The following is a 10,020-nucleotide window of genomic DNA, read 5'->3' on the forward strand; positions in this document are numbered from 1 at the left end:
CAACCTCCTCCACGCTAACGTGGTTTACTTGTCCCCTGTTGAAAGGGTTGGGCTTCTTCCCAAAGCTTCCATTGCCATTTCCATTCTTTGCTTCAGAACACTCGGTGGCGTAGTGTCCATTCTTCCCGCACTTGAAAGAAGTAATGTGACTTAGATCCTTCTTGGCGGGCGTTGCAGGGTTGGAACGGTTCTGTCCATTGCTTCCTCCATTCCCATTCCCATTCTTGGGGCCACTATGGTTATGCAAACTTCCTCCATTGGAATTATGGCCTCCATGGTTATGGTGAATGTGTCCTCCCGAGTTCGGGGTAAAACGGGGTCTCTGCTGAGCTCTTGAATTGTACTTCCCTTGTCCGTACTTTCTCTTGCGGCTGTCTATCTGCTGCTGCTTCCCTTCAATCATAAGAGCTCTATCTACGAACTCCTGGTAGTTGTTGAAGGTTGCCACCATCAACTGCATGCTTAGCTCATCATTGAGTCCTTCCAGAAACTTCTCCTGCTTAGCGGCATCAGTTGCTACGTCATCAGGGGCATAACGTGCTAATGTACTAAACTCATCCACATACTGGCCCACTGTGTGTCCTCCTTGGCGCAAGTTGCGAAACTCGCGCTTCTTCATGCTCATAGCTCCTGCTAAAACATGGGCAGTGCGGAAAGCCTGCTGAAACTGATCCCATGTAACAGTGTCAATGGGGTAAGTGGCTATGAAATTATCCCACCATGATGCTGCAGGTCCATCAAGCTAGTGTGCGACAAAACGCACTCTCTCTGCATCTGTTCATCCTGCAGTGGTCAGCTCCCTTCCGATCTTGCAGAGCCAATCACCTGCAACAATCGGCTCGGTGCTACTAGAGAACACCGACGGATTCAGTCGTAGGAAATAGGCTAAGTGATCAACAGGTGGTGGTGGTGGTGGGTTTTTGTTGTTGTTGCCTTGGTTCTGATTCTGAACTAACAACTACATCAGGGTATTCTGCTGCTGGATCAACTAAGTGAGTTCCGGTGGGAAGGCAGATCCATTGTCACGTCTCGGAGGCATCTGATGGGTTTAGAAAAGGTGAGAAAACAGAATAGAATGAGGTCTAAGGGGAAACACTACCCATATGCACATGAGACAAACACAATCATATCACTTCAATCAATTCAAATAAAGGCATACAATCGGTCTAACTATCTTTACAAAAGTGCTCGGACTATACTATATACATGGGAGAATACTACTACTGATATGGTGGTCGACTAGAAGTTTAATCGGTAGAAGACTCCATGATATCCGCTCCAGCTTCATCATCATAGTCATCATCGCTGTCATCGGGGTCTGAATCGGTGTCGTTGATGATGATGTAGTCCTCTGAATGAATGTCCTTGGAATCGCCGTCATCTCCTCCTGGCGCGGGGTCTCCCATGAATACTCCTAGATTCCTTGTTAGATCGTCATTCTTCTCCACTAGTATCGTCATTTCCTCCTCATATCCATCGCGTGTAGACTTGAGTTCCTCTTCTAGCTCCGTAATCCTGGTCATTGCCTTCTTCAGATCTATCATGCATGCGCACATCTGGTTCTCCTGGTGATGAATGCGCTGGTTTAACTCCTGGATGAAAGCTGCAATGGACCTGTCCCTCCTAGTGTTGATCATCTCCCATTGCTCATCTCGGCGCCCACATATCTGGAAGATAGTGTCCTTGAGATCCTTGTGGTAAACTTCTCCAATGCATCCCATAGTGATGTGGGCTGCCATACTCTTTCCTAGACTCCAGGTTGGTGCATCAAAGGAAAACTCTATGGGCTCAGTGACTGGCATGAACGTCCTTCCTGGAACTTGAACTCAAATCATCCAATGCTCCTCTTCTGGTAAAGTGGCGACGTAGGTCCTGGTGAAACTCGGTATTCCAATGTTCAGATACCTAGTAACTTCTTTCAAGTGTCGTCCAAAAGGAGTGACTTCATCCGGTTCTGTAAACTTGTTCCTTGAGTCCGCTATCCTATAGAGTAGAAAAGGGAGAGGAGTTAGAAATGAGTAGAGAAGAGTGACCTATGGTCTATCTTAGTGGTTGTGTCCTACAGTCAGCGTGTGCTCTGATACCATCTTGTAGCGACCAAACCTCAAACAGTCTAGTCTCTGTGCATCAGTGTCATCCCTGGATCGGTAATGCTGACACGCACAGTACTCGAGGATTTATAACAGAGTTTCAATCACACACTTATTACATCGAATGTCTCAAAAGAGAACTTATTACAATAATATGGCTTAAGGCCATCTAAATACGATAACAGCGGAAGGCTTGGAAGATAAAGTGAGTCCATCAACTCCAACGACATAGCTGAGTGAACGACAACGACCTATGGCACCTTACTCGTCGTCTGAAAAGTCCGCAACATGATATGTTGCAGCCCGAAACGGGTCAGCACATGGAATATGCTGGCAATGTAACACATAGAGTAATGAATAGGTAAATGCTATCACTACATGCATATATGGCCGGTGGAAAGCTCTATGTTACAGTTTTGCATAAAGCCAATTTTTCCCTCAACAAAGGAATAAATTTTATTTAACTATCATGATGGTTGTTAAACATTGAGAAGGTTCCTCCAACTCAATCCCAATTAAGCAACATCAATTAACCCAATCAAATTAAGTTAGAGTGATGAGATAGACATGATAATCCAAGAGCAGATACTCAAGATGTCCATAACCGGGGACACGACTAACCATGATTAGTTTGTGCACTCTGCAGAGGTTTGCGCACTTTTCCCCACAAGACTCGATCTCTTCCGTTGAATTTCTCGCACTTCATGATGTTTGAGAAACGGATGACCGAGACACAGTCTTTCAGAAGCATTAACTCTTTACTCTAGGTAGACAGTACCACCTACATCCCCTACATCTGCTAGTCTACCACTGAAAGAGGTCACACAACTTATTCAACTATGCCAGAGCCCACAATGGCTTGTGGCTGCACACAGAAGTTTCTAGCATGAATAATCTTATGATCCCTTTGAGCCTGGGTGGCGAACTGTAGGATGATCACACGAGTACTCCGGGATATCCTAGGACAACACTGGATTCTCCACGTGCCCTGACAACCACTTGGTACTCTAGGGTGACTCAACCAATCCACCCAGATGTGTATTTAAGTAGCCACCTTAAGTTAACCATTAATTAACAATACTCACATCTGTCATGGATATACTCACCCAAACCATGTCTACGAGCATAGCATAGCAATCCTGAGCATAACGTAGAAGTAACTCTCAAAGGTTTGATAATAAAAGGGCAATAGGTTCTACCTCATCATCTACTTCCCAAACCCACATGTTATTCAGATCCTAACCATGCATTGTTTGAGGATTGAGACGCATAAAAACTGGGTAATAAAGGGATATGATCAAAGTGTTACTTGCCTTGCTAATGATCTGCAAAACCTAGAGACTCGTAGTAGCACGCTTCACACTCCGGGTATTCTATCGCAAACAAACAATAACATGCATCAGCACTCAAACTAGAAGCACGGGTAAAATTCAAATAAAAGATCTAACCAGAAAGTTCAACTGAAGAACTCCGGTTTGCAAAAAGAATCAACTCAAATGGAGCAACGAAACTCAAACTACAAAAGATACAAGATTCGTTTACTAATCTGGACTAAAGTCAAATTTTGTAGTACCAAAATCTTGTTCAAGTTGGTTAAACAGAAAGTGGGCTCCGAGACGAAGATTTAGGTGCTTGTTTCACCTAATTCAGATAAACGAGCGAAACACAAACTAGATCGAAGATCAGGGCAGAAATCGCGATAAAAAATAATCGCAAAAAAACCCTGGGAAAAAAAAATAAAACTAGACGAACAGGCTAACGAACGAACGTTCGCTGTCTACGACTAACTGAAGAACAACGTTCGTTAAAACGAACGTTCGGACGAACGTTCGGTAAATAACTAAACCGAAAAAAACGAACCGATCTATAAACTAGATCTAGTTTTTTTTGAAAACCGGACGGTTTTTGAAAAAAAGACCAAAACTGCGGCGGCGGCGGCGGCGGCGGTTACCTCCAGCAAGGTCCGGCGGGGCTAGGCGGGGTCGGCGGCGGCTCTGGGCAGCGGCGACTCACGGCGTGGGGTGGCGGTGGCAGCTCGGGGTGGCGGCTTATAAAGCCCCCCCTCCCGCGGTCTCCGACTTTGGAGAGGGGGCAGCGGACGGCGGTGGCGACTCGGACTCCTGCCGGAGTCCGGCGCGGACACGACACGCAGAGGCGGCGGCGGAACGGGCCAGCCTGCTCGGTTGGGCTTCGGCCCATTCGGGTGGGAACCTTTTTTTAAACAATTCCGCCGAATAGAAAAAAAATCCTAATATTTTTTTTTAAAAAAAATGCCAGAGAAAAATTCATGATCTAAATGAAATATTTAGAACAAAGTGAACATTTTTCTGGCCTAAAATGCAATTTTTGAAAACGTGCAATTTTCTAATTCAAATAAAATAGCAATAAAACTCCAAACAAGAATAGAATTTGATTTTAATATTTTCCTGCAATATTTTTTTATTTTGGAGAAGTCATATTATCTCCTCTCTTTTATTATCATATTTGAAATACTTGGAGATAAAAATGATTAAAACCAAAATGATCCTCTTTCCGTGGGTCCTTGAGTTGCTTAGAATTTCTAGGATCAACCAAAATGCAATAAAATACGATATGCATATGATGACCTATGTATAACATTCCAAATTGAAAATTTGGGATGTTACAAATCATCTTTCCACCATATCCAAATCTGTGAGAGTGAGTTGAGTGTTGGGGAGACTATCATTTGAAGCACAAGAGCAAGGAGTTCATCATCAACACAATATCTATTAGCTTTTAGAGAGTGGCGTCTCCTAGATTGGTTAGGTGTCGCTTGGGAGCCTCCGACAAGATTGTGGAGTTGAACCAAGAAGTTTGTAAGGGCAAGGAGATCGCACACTTCATGAAGATCTACCCGAATGAGGCAAGTCCTTCGTGGGAGATGGCCATTGTGGGATAGACAAGGTTGCTTCTTTGCGGATCCTTCGTGGGTGGAGCCCTCCGTGGACTCGCGCAGCCGTTACCCTTTGTGGGTTGAAGTCTCCATCAACGTGGAGAACTTAAAACATGTGCTAAAACTCCACCTTAACTTGAAGAACTTAAAAACTGCCACTTTAACTTGTTGAGGGTCTAATCACCCCCCTCTAGATCCCTCTTCTCGATCCTCTCAATTGGTATCAGAGCATTGGTATCCATTGCTTTGGTTTAATCACCATTGGAGGAAGATAGATGAGCCTACGATTGGGAGTATTAGACGTAGAGTGCCTATGCTTGACGGAGAGTCCTATAATGCTTGGAAGAATGAGATGCTTGAGATTTTAATGAATATAATTTGAACAAGTATATTACTAGCCCTTACATGCCCCCATTGATCTTGTCATAAGAGGATTGCCTAGAAATTTGCTTGTATGCTTGCCTACATTCGAATGTGCTTATACTATATGGAAATACCTTGAGGAACGCTTCCCAAACTATTCCTTGAAAGATCTAGATGAGATTCTTCAAAAGTCCATTGCTTTTCCAAATATGGATCGTAGTGATCCTAAATTTGATGAATGACTATTTGAGCTCCGAGATCTTATGCGTGCCAAAGGAGATGTTGGAGTCATTAGTAGCATCATTTCGCAAGTCATTAGATTTCATAAACATGAACATTTTCATGGACATAAATCTAATGAATCACTCTCTCTAGGTGACGACAACTCACATGATGATGTTGAACAGGGACACTATGATGAGGATGATGATAGTGACTTTGGTCTCGATGAGTCGATGAGACACTTTGGTCGTATGGCTAACCTACGTGGTTAGATGGCCGGAGAAAAGGAATGGGTTCTTGATAGTGGATGTACCAATCATATGAGCGAAGATAAGGACATGTTTTGAGAGCTTGCTCGAAACGACGGTCCCTGCAAGTATGTCACTTTTGGTGACAACTCAAAGGGTAAGGTAGTTGGCCTTGGTAAGGTGACCATCTCCCATGATATCTCTATCCAAAATTACATGCTCATTGAATCCCTTGGTTATAATCTACTTTCCGTATCTAGACTAGCTGACTTCGGTTTCAATGTCTTATTTACTGAAGTAGATTGCCAAGTATTTTGAAGAGATAATCATAATATGGTCTTTACCGATATTCGTAGACGTGACCTATACAGTGTTGATTTCACTAAGAAAGCTCAACATCGTACTTGCTTAATTGCTAAATCTTCTAAGGGTTGGTTATGGCATAGAAGGTTAGGTCACGTGGGTATGCGAAATCTTGATAAGCTCATTAAAGGTGATCATATCCTTGGTGTTGAAGATGTCATATTTGACAAGTATAGACTTTGCAGTGCTTGTCAAGCAGGAAAACAAGTTGGAGGAAGTCATCCCATGAAGAACATCATGACCACGAGAAGACCGCTTGAGCTACTTCATATGGATCTTTTTGGTCCCAATGCCTACAAGAGTCTCGATGGTAACTCATTCGGTTTGGTCATTGTTGATGACTTCTCAAGATTTGCATGGGTGTTCTTTCTTGATGGCAAATCACAGGTCCAATAGATCTTCAAGAACTTCGCTAGGAAGGCCCAAAACCAATTTGAAGTGAAGATCAAGAAGGTTCGAAGCGACAATGGAATGAGTTCGAGAACGCCAATGTGGGCACCTTTCTTGACGAAGAAGGGATTTCACATGAGTTCTTTGCTATGTACACAGCTCAACAAAATGGAGTCGTTGAGAGGAAGAACCGGACGTTGATAGAGATGGTGAGAACGAGGCTTGATGAATACAAGACGCCATGACACTTCTGGGCGGAAGCCGTTGAGATAGCTTGTCATGTTACGAATCGACTATATCTTCACAAGCTTCTCGGCAAGGCAGCATACGAGCTTCTCAACGGTAGCAAACCCCAAGTTGGATACTTTCGAGTGTTTGGCTCAAAGTGCTACATTCTTGATAAGCATCATCATTCGAAATTTGCTCCTAAATCTCACGAAGGTTTCCTACTTGGTTATGGCTCAAACTCTCACACTTACCGTGTCTACAACAATCTCACTCGAAAGGTTGAAGAGAAGGCTGATGTGAAGTTTGATGAATCTAATGGATCGCAAGTAGAGAAATGGCCAATTGATGTAGGATACAAAGATCCTTCGGAAGAAATTCAAGACTTGTCTATTGGCAAGATTCGCCCAACGAAGGTGAAGGAGAGTACCTCATCCGTACAAGTCGAAGCCTCAACGTCACATCAAGGTGAACCACAAGTTGATTTCGAGGCGTCCACAACTGGAACACGTCAAGACGGAGGAGATGAGGAAGTACAACAAGATGAACCACCTCGACCTCCCTCTCCACCTCCACAAGAGAACGCCAATGCCAACAACGATGCAAGAGAAGAAGAAAAAGACAACGAAGAGGATGTTCCACCCCAACCCAAACAAAAGATCTCATGAGTTAGAGCAAGAGTCACAAGAGACCACCCCATTGAACAAATCTTCAATGATGTTCAAACCGGGAGAATTACTCGCTCTAACACTCGTTTAGCTAAATTTTGTGAAAATTACTCATTCATTTCTAATGTTGAACCTATGAAGGTATAAGAAGCTCTTGATGATCCGGATTGAGTGAATGCTATGCACGAAGAGCTACACAACTTCAAGAGGAATCATGTGTGGACATTAGTTGAAAAGTCGGATGACAATCAAAATGTCATTGGAAGAAAATGGGTGTTTCGGAATAAGCAAGATGAGGATGGACAAGTTGTATGCAACAAGGCCCGTCTCATCGCTCAAGGCTACACCCAAGTCGAAGTTATGGACTATGGTGAGACATATGCCCCCGTTGCTAGACTTGAGTCCATACGCATCTTACTTGCTTATGCCAATCACCATGATATCACTTTATACCAAATGGACATTAAAACTTCTTTTCTAAATGGAGAAATTGAGGAGGAAGTCTATGTTAAACAACATTCTGGCTTTGTCAATCCTAAGAAACCTAATCATGTCTACAAACTTCACAAAGCTCTTTATGGTCTTAAACAAGCTCCTAGAGCATGGTATAAATGCTTGACCACGTTCCTTATTGAAAAAGGGTTTGAAATTGGGAAAATTGATTCTACACTTTTTACTAAAAGGGTTAATGCTGAATTATTTGTGTGCCAAATTTATGTGGATGATATCATATTTGGTTCTACTAACCCTCATTTTAGTGAAAAGTTTGGAAGGGTAATGCCAGAGAAGTTTGAGATGTCTATGATGAGTGAACTCAATTTTTTTTCTTGGCTTGCAAATCAGCAAACTAAGGAAGGTACCTTTGTTTCTAAAACAAAGTATACCAAGGATCTTTTCAAGAAGTTTAACATGCAAGAAAGCAAAGGTATGAAAACACCCATGCCTATAGTGGACATCTTGACTTGACTAAGGATGGCAAACCGGTTGACCAAAAGGTTTACTGCTCTATGATTGGTTCATTGTTATATCTATGTGCCTCATGTCCTAATATTATGCTAAGTGCATGCATGATATCAAGCGGCCCCTAAAGAATGTCATCTTAAGGCTATGAAAAGGATAGTGAGATACTTAATTCATACACCAAACTTTAGCATTTGGTACCCTAAGAAGTCATCTTTTGATATTGTTGGCTACTCCGATTCAGACTATGCCTGCGACCAGGTTGATAGAAAGTACACTTAGGGTACTTGTCAATTTCTTGGTAGATCCCTTGTGTCTTAGTCCTCCAAGAAACAAAACTTGGTATCCTTATCCACCGCCGAAGCGGAATACATTGCCGCCGGATCAGGTTGTGCTCAATTACTTTGGATGACCCAAACCCTTAAGGATTATGGGATACATGTGAAACATGTTCCATTGCTTTGTGATAATGAAAGTGCTATTGAGATTGCTCATATTCCTGTGCAACATTCTTGAACTAAGCATATTGAAGTTCGTCATCATTTCATTAGAGATCATGTTGCTAAAGGAGACATCAATCTTAAGCATGTTCGTACTGATAAGCAATTGGCGAATATATTAACCAAACCGCTTGATGAGAAAGTATTTTTCCGTTTGGGAGGTTGATAACCCACAAGTATAGGGGACCGCAACAATTTTCGAGAGTAGAGTATTCAACGCGAATTTATTGATTCGACACAAGGGGAGCCAAAGAATATTCTCAAGTATTTGCAACTGAGTTGTCAATTCAACCACACCTGAAAGACTTAATATCTTCAGCAAAGTATTTAGTAGCAAAGTAGTATGGAAGTAATGGTAACAGTGGCAAAAGTAACAGTAGTGGTTTTGTAGCAATTGTAAAAGTGGCAAAGGAGAAGTAACTAAGCAAAGATCAATATGTGAAAAGCTCGTAGGTAATGGATCAATGATGGATAATTATGTCAGATGCAATTCATCATGCAACAATTATAACATAGGGTGACACAGAACTAGCTCCAGTTCATCAATGTAATGTAGGCATGTATTCCGAAAATAGTCATACGTGCTTATGGAAAAGAACTTGCATGACATCTTTTGTCCTACCCTCCCGTGGCAGCGGGGTCCTATTGGAAACTAAGGGGTATTAAGGCCTCCTTTTAATAGAGTACCAGACCAAAGCATTAGCACTTAGTGAATACATGAACTCCTCAAACTGCGGTCATCATCGGGAAGTGTCCCGACTATTGTCACTCCGGGGTTTGCCGGATCATAACACGTAGTAGGTGACTATAACTTGCAAGATAGGATCAAGAACACTCATATACTCATGAAAACATAATAGGTTCAGATCTGAAATCATGGCACTCGGGCCCTAGTGACAAGCATTAAGCATGGCAAAGTCATAGCAACATCAATCATATAACAAAATGGATACTAGGGATCAAACCCTAACAAAACTAACTCGATTACATGGTACATCTCATCCAACCCATCACCGTCCAGCAAGCCTACGATGGGATTACCCATGCATGGCCGTGATCATGAAATTGGTGATGGAG

This window comes from Triticum aestivum, chromosome 3B (assembly GCF_018294505.1).
Source record: "Triticum aestivum cultivar Chinese Spring chromosome 3B, IWGSC CS RefSeq v2.1, whole genome shotgun sequence".
Taxonomy (NCBI): domain Eukaryota; kingdom Viridiplantae; phylum Streptophyta; class Magnoliopsida; order Poales; family Poaceae; genus Triticum; species Triticum aestivum.